This window comes from Capricornis sumatraensis, chromosome X, assembly GCF_032405125.1.
Source record: "Capricornis sumatraensis isolate serow.1 chromosome X, serow.2, whole genome shotgun sequence".
NCBI lineage: Eukaryota > Metazoa > Chordata > Mammalia > Artiodactyla > Bovidae > Capricornis > Capricornis sumatraensis.
This window is the reverse complement of record NC_091092.1, coordinates 74651993-74662957: the sequence shown is the minus strand read 5'-3', so window position 1 is coordinate 74662957 and position 10965 is coordinate 74651993. Positions and strand designations below refer to the sequence as shown.

The 10965-nt window shown below is 38.2% G+C and overlaps 1 pseudogene; it reads left to right on the top strand.

Moving 5' to 3' along the window:
- Positions 1-550: 550 nt before the first annotated feature.
- LOC138071421 (NFU1 iron-sulfur cluster scaffold homolog, mitochondrial pseudogene) lies at positions 551-1206 on the top strand (annotated as a pseudogene).
- The last annotated feature ends 9759 nt before the right edge of the window (positions 1207-10965 follow it).

Here is a 10965-nt window from a genome sequence, read left to right as displayed (position 1 = left end):
GCCCATGGGCTTGCAAAAAGCCCCATACGACTTTGCTGATAAACCACAAAAAACAACTCTATTGCACAAGGAACTGTATTCAATATCTTGTCATAACCTGTGATGGAAAAGAATCTGAAAAAGAACATATATATATTCTTAATATAATATATTTATATAAATATATAAATTATATGGGCTTCCTTGGTGATTCAGATGGTAAAGAATCTGCCTGCAATGTGGGAGACCTGTGTTTGATCCTTGGGTTGGGAAAATCCCCTGGAGAAAGGAATGGCTACCCTCTCCAGTATTCTTGTCTGGAGAATCCCATGGACAGAAGAGCCTGGCAGGCTACAATCCATGGGGTTGCAAAGAGTCAGACATGACTGCACCACTAACACTACAATAAGAAAACCATAGATTTGGAAGACAGGGGAGTGGGTAGGAGAGCTGCCTGTCCTATGCCTGCACACTTGGACTAAGATGGCAGCAGTGGCCAGCCTGGGCTGGGGAGCTGCTGCCCCTGCCATGTGTTTTTTTGTGATGTGATGAATCCATTAAGAAACAGCTTATGCATCAGTTTGCCCAAAGACCACTTTTCCCACTCCCTGAAACCTTATGTAATTCAGTGAGATACATGTCTGTTCAAACACAAGATACCCCAAATCCCAACAGTATAAAGTTTATTCCAGGAAAACCAGTTCTTGAGACAAGGACCATGGATTTTCCCACACCAGCTATAGCATTTTGCTCCCCTCTGGCTAGGCAGTTATTTAGGATTGAGGGAGTAAAAAGTGTCTTTTTTGGACCAGATTTCATCACTGATACAAAAGAAAATGAAGAATTAGACTGGAATTTACTGAAACCAGATATCTATGCTACAATTATGGGTTCTTTGAATCTGGCTTACCTTTAGTTACTGAGGAAACACCTTTAGAAGAATCAAGATTTGAAGATGATGATGAAGTTGTGGCAATGATTAAGGAATTGTTAGATACTAGAATAGGGCCAACTGTGCAGGAAGATGGAAGAGATGTAGTCTATAAACTCTTTGAAGATGGCATCGTACAGCTGAAACGCCAAGGTTCTTGTACCAGCTACCCCAGTTCAATCATTACTCTGAAAAATGGAATTCAGAACATGCTGCAGTTTTATATTCCAGAAGTAGAAGGCGTAGAAAAGGTTATGGATGATGAATCAGATGAAAAAGAAGCAAACTCACCTTAAACTCATTTGAGTTTTCTGTGGGCCCCACAGTTGGACTTGTTGATAATATGTACTAAGCTTTTATTATTAATCTTCTAAGGAACTTGAGAATTAATAAAATATGTCTTTTCTACAGAGAATGATAAAAAAAGAGAAAACCATAGAGTCTCAACTCTTACCCCTTCTCCATTGCCATTTTCAAAAAAACAAAACAAAACAAAACAAAACAAAACAAAACAAAACTCTCCTTGACCTCTGCCTGCTTTTGGATGCTTTCAAGTACTTTAAAATATTTGTTTTCTTATATTCTTTTCCAGATTGCATAATTGCTATCTATGGGATGGTTCACCTGACTTTTTCATTCATTTTATTCTTTTCTTGTAACCAGTTCTGAACAATTTTTTAAACTCAGAGAAGAAACATGAAATCTCTGAAAGTGTTTTAAAGTGACAGGAAAGGGAAGACTTGGCATACCATAAGTGAAAATTTTCCTGGAGTATCTGTATTCATTTGAGACTCCTCAATAAAAGTTACAACAACACTCACACAGGCCTCCCCCAAACATACAAACAAGATATATGCAAAGTTTACAGCACTGATATCACATTGCAAATATTGATAACATCCCCAGAAGCACTTTCTCTTTTCCTTCCTATCCTACTTGAGCACAACATTGTAAATCAACTATACTTCAGTTAAAAAAACCAGGAAAAGAAAAGCTTAAATAAATACATATAATAATAATAATAATAAAAAAGAAGCAGAAACCTGTTAAATAAAGTTGACAGGCCAGAAGGGGGACTTGTGTCCTACAATGGTAGGAAAGTTGAATGACAGGAAGGAAAATATCTTCTTTCCTGGAACAATTCAGCCCATAAGAAAACATGAACTTTGTTTGCTGTAACTCTCCAAATTTCCTTTCCCCTTCTATTAAAATGTTCTCCTTTCCTTTCTGTGTGGGAACTTGTGTATACCTCACTATGGCTGCAGATCTCAAATGACAACTCTTTCAGTTCAGTTCAGTTCAATTCAGTCACTCAGTCGTGTCTGAATCTTTGTGACCCCATGAACCGCAGCAGGCCAGGCCTTCCTGTCCATCACCAACTCCCAGAATCCACTCAAAACCATGTCCACTGAGTCGGTGATGCCATCCAACCATCTGATCCTCTGTCGTCCCCTTCTCCTTCTACCCTCAATCTTTCCCAGCATCAGGGTCTTTTCAAATGAGTCAACTCTTCGCATGAGGTGACCAAAGTACTGGAGTTTCAGCTTTAGCATCATTCCTTGCAAAGAACACCCAGGGCTGATCTCCTTTAGAATGGACTGGTTGGATCTCCTTGCAGTCCAGGGGACTCTCAAGAGCCTTCTCCAACACCACAGTTCAAAAGCATCAATTTTTCTGCACTCAGCTTTCTTTATAGGCCAACTCTCAAATCCATAAATGACCACTGGAAAAACCATAGCCTTGACTAGATGGACCTTTGTTGGCAAAGTAATGTCTCTGCTTTTTAATATGCTGTCTAGGTTGGTCATAACTTTCCTTCCAAGGAGTAAGCATCTTTTAAATTCATGGCTGAAATCACCATCTGCCTTGACTTTGGAGCCCAGAAAAATAAAGTCAGCCACTGTTTCCACTGTTTCCCCATCTATTTCCCATGAAGTGATGGAACCAGAAGCCATGATCTTCATTTTCTGAATGTTGAGCTTTAAGCCAACTTTTTCACTCTCCACTTTCACTTTCATCAAGAGGCTCTTTAGTTCTTCACTTTCTGCCATAAGAGTGGTGTCATCTGCATATCTGAGGTGATTGATATTTCTCCCAGCAATCTTGATTCCAGCTTGTGTTTCTTCCAGTCCAGCGTTTCTCATTATGTACTCTGCATAGAAGTTAAATAAGCAGGGTGGCAATATACAGCCTTGATGTACTCCTTTTCCTATTTGGAACCAGTCTGTTGTTCCATGTCCAGTTCTAACTGTTGCTTCCTGACCTGCATACAGGTTTCTCAAGATGCAGGTCAGGTGGTCTGGTATTCCCATCTCTTTCAGAATTTTGCAGTTTATTGTGATCCACACAGTCAAAGGCTTTGGCATAGTCAATAAAGCAGAAATAAATGTTTTTCTGGAACTCTCTTGCTTTTTCCATGATCCAGTAATGTTGGCAATTTGATCTCTGGTTCCTCTGCCTTTTCTAAAACCAGCTTGAACATCTGAAAGTTCACAGTTCACATATTGCTGAAGCCTGGCTTGGAGAATTTTGAGCATTACTTTACTAGCATGTGAGATGAGTGCAATTGTGCGGTAGTTTGAGCATTCTTTGGCATTGTCTTTCTTTGAGATTGGAATGAAAACTGACCTTTTTAAGTCTTGTGGCCACTGTTGAGTTTTCCAAATTTGCTGGCATATTGAGTGCGGCACTTTCACAGCATCATCTCTTAGGATTTAAAATAGCTCAACTGGAATTCCACCACCTCCACTAGCTTTCTTTGTAGTGATGCTTCCTAAGGCCCACTTGACTTCACATTCCAGGATATCTGGCTCTAGGTGAGTGATTACACCATCGTGATTTTCTGGGTAATGAAGATTTTTTTGTACAGTTCTTCTGTGTATTCTTGCCACCTCTTCTTAATAGCTTCTGCTTCTGTTAGGTCCATACCATTTCTGTCCTTTATTGAGCCCATCTTTGCATGAAATGTTCCCTTGGTATCTCTAATTTTCTTGAAGAGATCTCTAGTCTTTCCCACTCTATTGTTTTCCTCTATTTCTTTGCATTGATCACTGAAGAAGGCTTTGTTATCTCTCCTTGCTATTATTTGAAACTGCATTCAGATATTTATATCTTTTCTTTTCTCCTTTGCTTTTCGCTTCTCTTCTCTTCACAGCTATTTGTAAGGCCTCCTCAGACAGCCATTTTGCTTTTTTGCATTTCTTCTTCTTGGGGATGGTCTTGATTCCTGTCTCCTGTACAGTGTCATGAACTTCCATCCATAGTTCATCAGGCACTCTGTCTATCAGATCTAGTCCCTTAAATTTATTTCTCATTTCCACTGTATAGTCATAGTGAAAGTGAAGTCTCTCAGTCATGTCCGACTCTTTGCGACACTGCGGACTGTAGCCCACCATGCTCCTCAGTCCATGGGATTCTCTAGGCAAGAACACTGGAGTGGGTTGTCATTTCCTTCTCCAGGGTATCTTCCCGACCCAGGGATCGAACCTAGGTCTCCCGCATTGCATGCAGAAGCTTTAACCTCTGAGCCACCAGGGAAGTCATAAGGCATTTGATTTAGGTCATACCTAAATGGTCTAGTGGTTTTCTCCACTTTCTTCAGTTTCAGTCTGAATTTGGCAATAAGGAGTTCATGATCTGAGCTACAGTCAGCTCCCTGTCTTGTTTTTGCTGACTGTATAGAGCTTCTCCTTCTTTGGCTGCAAAGAATAGAATCAATCTGATTTCAATGTTGACCATCTGGTGATGTCCATGTGTAGAGTCTTCTCTTGTGTTGTTGGAAGAGGGTGTTTGCTATGACTAGTGCATTCTCTTGGCAGAACTCTATTTGCCTTTGCCCTGCTTCATTCATTCAAGGCCAAATTTTCCTGTTACTCCAGGTGTTTCTTGACTTCCTACTTTTGCATTCTTGTCCCCTATGATGAAAAGGACATCTTTTTTGGGTGTTAGTTCTAGAAGGTCTTGTAGGTAACTCTTTGCTGATCATAAATAAACACATTTTACCTGGAGTAATAACTGGAAGTTTATTTTAGGTCAAAAGTAATAAACGATTCTTTCAAGAGCAGTTGTCTCTGTGTCTGTCATCCTGCCATACCCGATTAAAACTAAATCCCAATTGCTTTTTTAAGACATTGGGGCAAAATTGTGGTCAAGTGGAAAGCAATTAATCCCTACAGGAGATCTTTCTGACATTCAAAATGATTCTGTCTACTAACCATAATTGGTTCACCAACTTTTCATTCACATGTGAAGATAGTAATTTACCTGGTAGTTTCTCAAACCAACTCATGACAAGTGACCCTCCACTAGCAATGTCAATAAATGGGGGAAAGGTTGAATTCATCATAAATCCTTAGAACTATGTTTTGAGAGGATAAATAATTCTACTTATGTGAGAATTCCCAGAAATTTCAATTAAGTTGTAAAACTCATATTACAAACACTAGCCTTCAGACAAATATTCAACCTTTACACCTATCAGTCTCCTTGGCTACTGTGGAAGAACTTGCATCCAATTTTTGTATTGATGATGTTATCCATGAGAAAGTAACAGCCATATGAAGAGTTGCTACTGTGGGTTCAGTATCTATTCAACAGTGGGGAGGAAATGTGTTTTTAAGAAAATTGTGTTTATTTTCATTTTTCTCACCATTTGAAGTTAAAACTAAGTTTTACGATTCAGAGATGAGTGACTTATTTTTTCAAAATCATATTCAGAATATTTCATCCTCAACTATCTTTATACAAAAGGTTTCCTTAGAGCCATCTGAAATTTACACTGTGGTAGAATTAAATACTTTCAATTAGGCTGGAGAATATAAATGTACATTTGGAACAAGAACATTTTTGCAGTCAACTGAAGTACGCCAGTATTTATATCACCTTCAGCTCAAGCAGGAATTTTCAGACATCTGCTCCTATTAGAGGACTAGCAGAAATTGGGAAAATTGGATATAGTATGGAAAAGAAATCTGGGTGAAATGGCAATGCTAGAGACAATTGAACTTGAGAGACTCCAGGTTACAGAAACGTGAGGCTGTCTTTGGAGACAATCCCAGATACTGTAATTCTAGGAGAGCCTTTTCATATTACCTGTAAGATAACAAACTGCAGTGATAGGAAAATGAAATTGGTTTTGAGGATGTGTGATACAGATTCTATTCGTTGGTGTGGTAGTTCAGAAAGATACCTTGGAAAGTTCCACCAGGTTCAACTCTCAGCTTTACCCTGACACTGCTGTCATTGCAACTAGGCCTACAAAGTATCTCTAGTATACAAATAACAGACAAATTATTATAGAAAGATTATGTCTGTTGCCAGGAGCCACCGTGAGGAACTCCATCTGTGGCAAAGGTCATGAGGAAGGAGGCTTCAGCATATGCAAAGGCAGGATCGAGCCTCAGGAAAACCCCTGTTCCAGATCATCTACCCCCAAAACTGTACTTTACTGCTTTATGCTGTCACCTACACCTCTGACTTTACAGGGGGCTGTCCCCCACCTCTATCAGAGAAGGAGTTAACCTACAGCTCCAGTTAATAAAAATTCCTGGGCATGACAAGGGTGTCTCAGGTCAAACCTCTCTGCTGGCAGACTAGCTTGTGTGACAGGATTGTCCACACTCTTGGTACTATGTACATGATTGTTTACAACCTCTCAACCATAAATAGCACAGAGAGTTTGGAGAATTTTGAAAGTCTTAGCATTGGGTTTTTCTAAAGATAAAAATCATGTTGGTGAAGGGTTTTTCATTTATTGGGCCAATGTTTGCTGCTAAATCCCCTGCCCTTATACATGTTAATGAATATATAACCAGCATATAGGAGAAATAAATATTAAACCTTTAAGATTAATCATATTAAACCTTAGGCTAAGTAAATTACTTTCTTAATTGTAACCCATTACACCCTCACCCTATAGGAATGCAACTTTATCTGGTACCTTCGGAGGGCAGTGCCTGGTTTAAGAAAAATCACTCCTGGAAAATAAGTTTCTGGTTGACTGACTGTTATCAGAAAAGAAAGGATCATAAAATGTCAGCAGGCCTCATGGCCAGAAGATGATGTAAAACCCCTAAGACCTTTTCGTATGCATTTATATGAAGCACCTGATTTTGATAAAGGTCAGGACTGCTGACCCCCGCATGACTTTAAAATTTCCATTTGTCTCTATGTGTAACAAAAGGTATATAAGCAAACCTGAAGATAAAGAAAACAGATCAGTTTCTGCAAAGACTGATTCCCCCGTGTCGTTCTTTCTTGTTCTCTGTTTTTCTGGCTGAATTTCCATCTGGAGCATGGGTGCGCACCAAGCCTGCTAATTTTGCCCTGGCTTTTAAGATCCACGTGAGAGGGAGCCCAAGGATGGGCACCCTCTGCTATTCAAGTGGGCGCTGGTGGCCTACGTAGGTGGTGCAAGCTTTTGGTCTCAAAGCTTTATTGGTATCCCACATAAACCAAGTTATTCAGCCTCTTTTTCTCCACTAATTTTCCTACTACACTATTCCTTTCTAATCTCTCTTTATACTTCTAATTAAATAGCTTTTTCCTAGGATGCCAACTCCGTCTCCGCTTCAAATTACCCTGGATCCACTGGGGCTGGACCCCAGAAGTCTGTGATGATCTTGCAAAAGTCTGTGTAATACCTCCCATGGTTAAAATGAGAAGCTGAAGAAAATTTGTAGTATTATGCTCTCCAGAGCATTTCATAGAAAAGCTTTTCATAGTTTTATTAGCAGCAAAATGATCAACTAATAGCAACTATACAGGCAGATTATTTTCACTTTCTTCCTTTGAAACCATGAATATATTAAGAATTAAACATATCTTGATCTAAAAAAGAACAATCTTGACTTTCATGTTATATGAAGTACTTTCTAATTCTACATTTGTATGTTTCCTAATATTTGTGACTTAATTAAGGTCATTACAGGTAGCCATTGATTTTTTTTCAGGATGAGGTCACCATTTAAAAATGATTACATCTGCTTTCCATGAATGCTTAATAGCATTCAACACTTCCTTTATCAGTAAAGCTGATATTGAGAGAACATAAAATACTCTAAATCTATTGACAATTTAATTAAAATAATTACTATGGTTTACTTGGTCAAATTTAAATTTACCTTGTTTTATTATTTTCCTTTTTCATTTGCATTCAACAGAGTACTATCAGTGGCAGTGCTTAATATAATTCAGGATGGTCCTCATTATTTAAACTTGTTGATATTTACTACTTGGAAAAGACATAAGCTTTTCAAATATTCCAAATTATTGGGGCTATAGAAATGCATTCATGTGACACACTGAGCTGTTTTTCATTTCTCTTGGCAAACTTCTATGAAGTGTGAAGTTGGTTTACTTTCATTAGTTATTCCTACAAGGGCCCTTGTGCATACTACTTGGATTGCTCACTTGCTTCTTAACCATTCATATAATATATTCTTTCTCTTTTATGCAAAACAAAAAATCATGACAAAGAATTTGCTAGAGTGCTTATATTTTGGTTTGTTCATTTCTTTTCATTCTCCTTATATTTTATTTACATAGCAGTATTTCTTTTGGAAAACAAAACCATTTCACATATTAACTAATTACTGATGAGAATGTAAATTCTTTACTTTTATTCTTTTTTTCTCTTTTTTAAATTGAAGTATAGTTCATTTACAATATTATATTAGTCTTAAGTGTAGAACATAAGATTCAATATGTTTATAGATTATATATAAATATGAATCTTTTGCATAGTTATTATATAATAATGGTTATATTTCCTTGTGTTGTGCAATACATACTTGTTGCTTATTTATTTTACACATAGTAGTTTCTGTCTCTTAATTTACAACTGCACCTTTTTGGGCCCCCAAATCACTGCAGATAGTGACTGTAGTCATGAAATTAAAGGACGTTTGCTCCTTGGAAGAAAAGCTATGACCAACCTAGACAGTGTATTAAAAAGCAGAGACTTTACTTTGCCAACAAAGGTCCATATAGTCAAAGCTATGGTTATTCCAGTAGTCATGTACAGATGTGAAAGTTGGACTATAAAGAAAGGTAAGTGCCAGAGTATTGCTGCTTTTGAACTATGATGTTGGAGAAGACTCTAGAGAGTCCCTTGGAATGCAAGATCAAACCAGTCCATCCTAAAAGAAATCAGTCCCGAATATTCATTGAAAGGACTGATACTCAAGCTGAGACTCCAATACTTTGGCCACCTGATGTGAAGAACTGACTCATTGGAAAAGACCCTGATGCTTAGAAAGATTGAAGGCAGGAGGAGAAGGGGATGACAGAGGATGAGATGGTTGGATGGCATCACTGACTCAATGGATGGTGAGTTTGAGTAAGCTCCAGGAGTAGGTGATGAACAGGGAGGCCTGGTGTACTGCAGTCCATGGGGTCACAAAGAGTTGGACACAATTGAGCGACTGAACTGACTGAACTGATCTTGCACCTCCCTCCTTCCTTCTCCCTACTGATCACCACTAGTTTGTTCTCCATATCTGTAAGTCTGTTTCTGTTTTGTTATATATTAATATATTTATTTCTTTTATTTTTTAGATTCCATGCATAAGTGCTAATATGCAGTACTTGTCTTTCTCCGTATGGCATAATACCCTCTAGGTACATCTGTGCATGCACTTGCTAAGTCATTCAGGAGTGTGTGACTATTTGTGACCCTATGGACTGCAGCCCACCAGGATCCTCTCTCCGTGGGATTCTCCAGGCAAGAACACTAGTGTGGATTGCCATGCCCTCTTCCAGGGGATCTTCCAGACCTGGGGATCAAACGCAGGTCTCTAATATCTCCTGCATTGGCAGGTGGGTTCATTACCACTAGCACCACCTGGGAGGCCCCCAGGTCCATCCATGTTGTTGCAAAGGGCAGAATTTAATTCTTATGATTTATAAATATATGTGCTTATATATATATATATATATATATATATATATATATATATATATATATATATATATATATAATCTTCATTCATCTGTTGATGGACACTTAGACTGCTTCCATGTCTTGGCTATTGTACTAATACTGCTATGAACATTAGGGTGTATGTATTTTTTTGAATTAGTATTTTTGTTTTATAGCAGTAGAAATGCTAGATCAAATGATGGTTCTACTTTTACTTTTCTGAGAAACCCCATACTGTTTTTTCCTAGGACCTACACCTCATACACTCCACCAACAGTGTATGAGGAATCCCTTTTCTCTACATGTTTGCCAGCATTTGTTATTTGTAGACTTTTAAAAATATATAATTTATTTATTTTTTAATTGAGGGATAATTGCTTTACAGAATTTTGATGTTTTCTCTCAAACCTCAGCATGAATCAGCCATAGGTATACATATATCTCCTCCTTTTTGAACCTCTCTCCCATCTCCCTCCACATCCCACCCCTCTAGGTTGATACAGAGCCCCTGTTTGAGTTTCCTAAGCTATACAGCAAATTCCTGTTGGCTATTTTACATATGGTAAAGTAAGTTTCCATATTACTCTCTCTATACACCTCAACCTCTCCTCCCATCTCCCCCTGTCCATAAGTCTATTCTTTATGTCTGTTTCTCTATTGCTGTCCTGCACATAAAATCTTCAGTACCACTTTAGATTATATATATATATATATATATACACACACACACACACACACACACACACACACACACATACACACATTAGTATACAATATTTATCTTTCTCTTTCTGACTTACTTCACTCTATACAATAGGCTCTAGGCTTATCTAACTCATTAGAACTGACTCATATGCATTCCATTTTATGGCTGAGTAAGATTCCATTGTGTATATGTACCACCACTTCTTTATCCATTCATCGATAGATGGACATCTAGGTTGCTTCCATGTTCTAGCTATTGCAAATGGTTCTGCAATAACCAATGGGACACGTGTTGTTTTCAATTTTTGTTTCCTCAGGGTATATGCCTAGGTGTGAGGTTGCTGGGTCATATGGTGGTCTTATTCCTAGTTTTATAAGGAATCTCCATACCATCTTCCAGAGTGGTTGCATCAATTTACATTCCCACCAA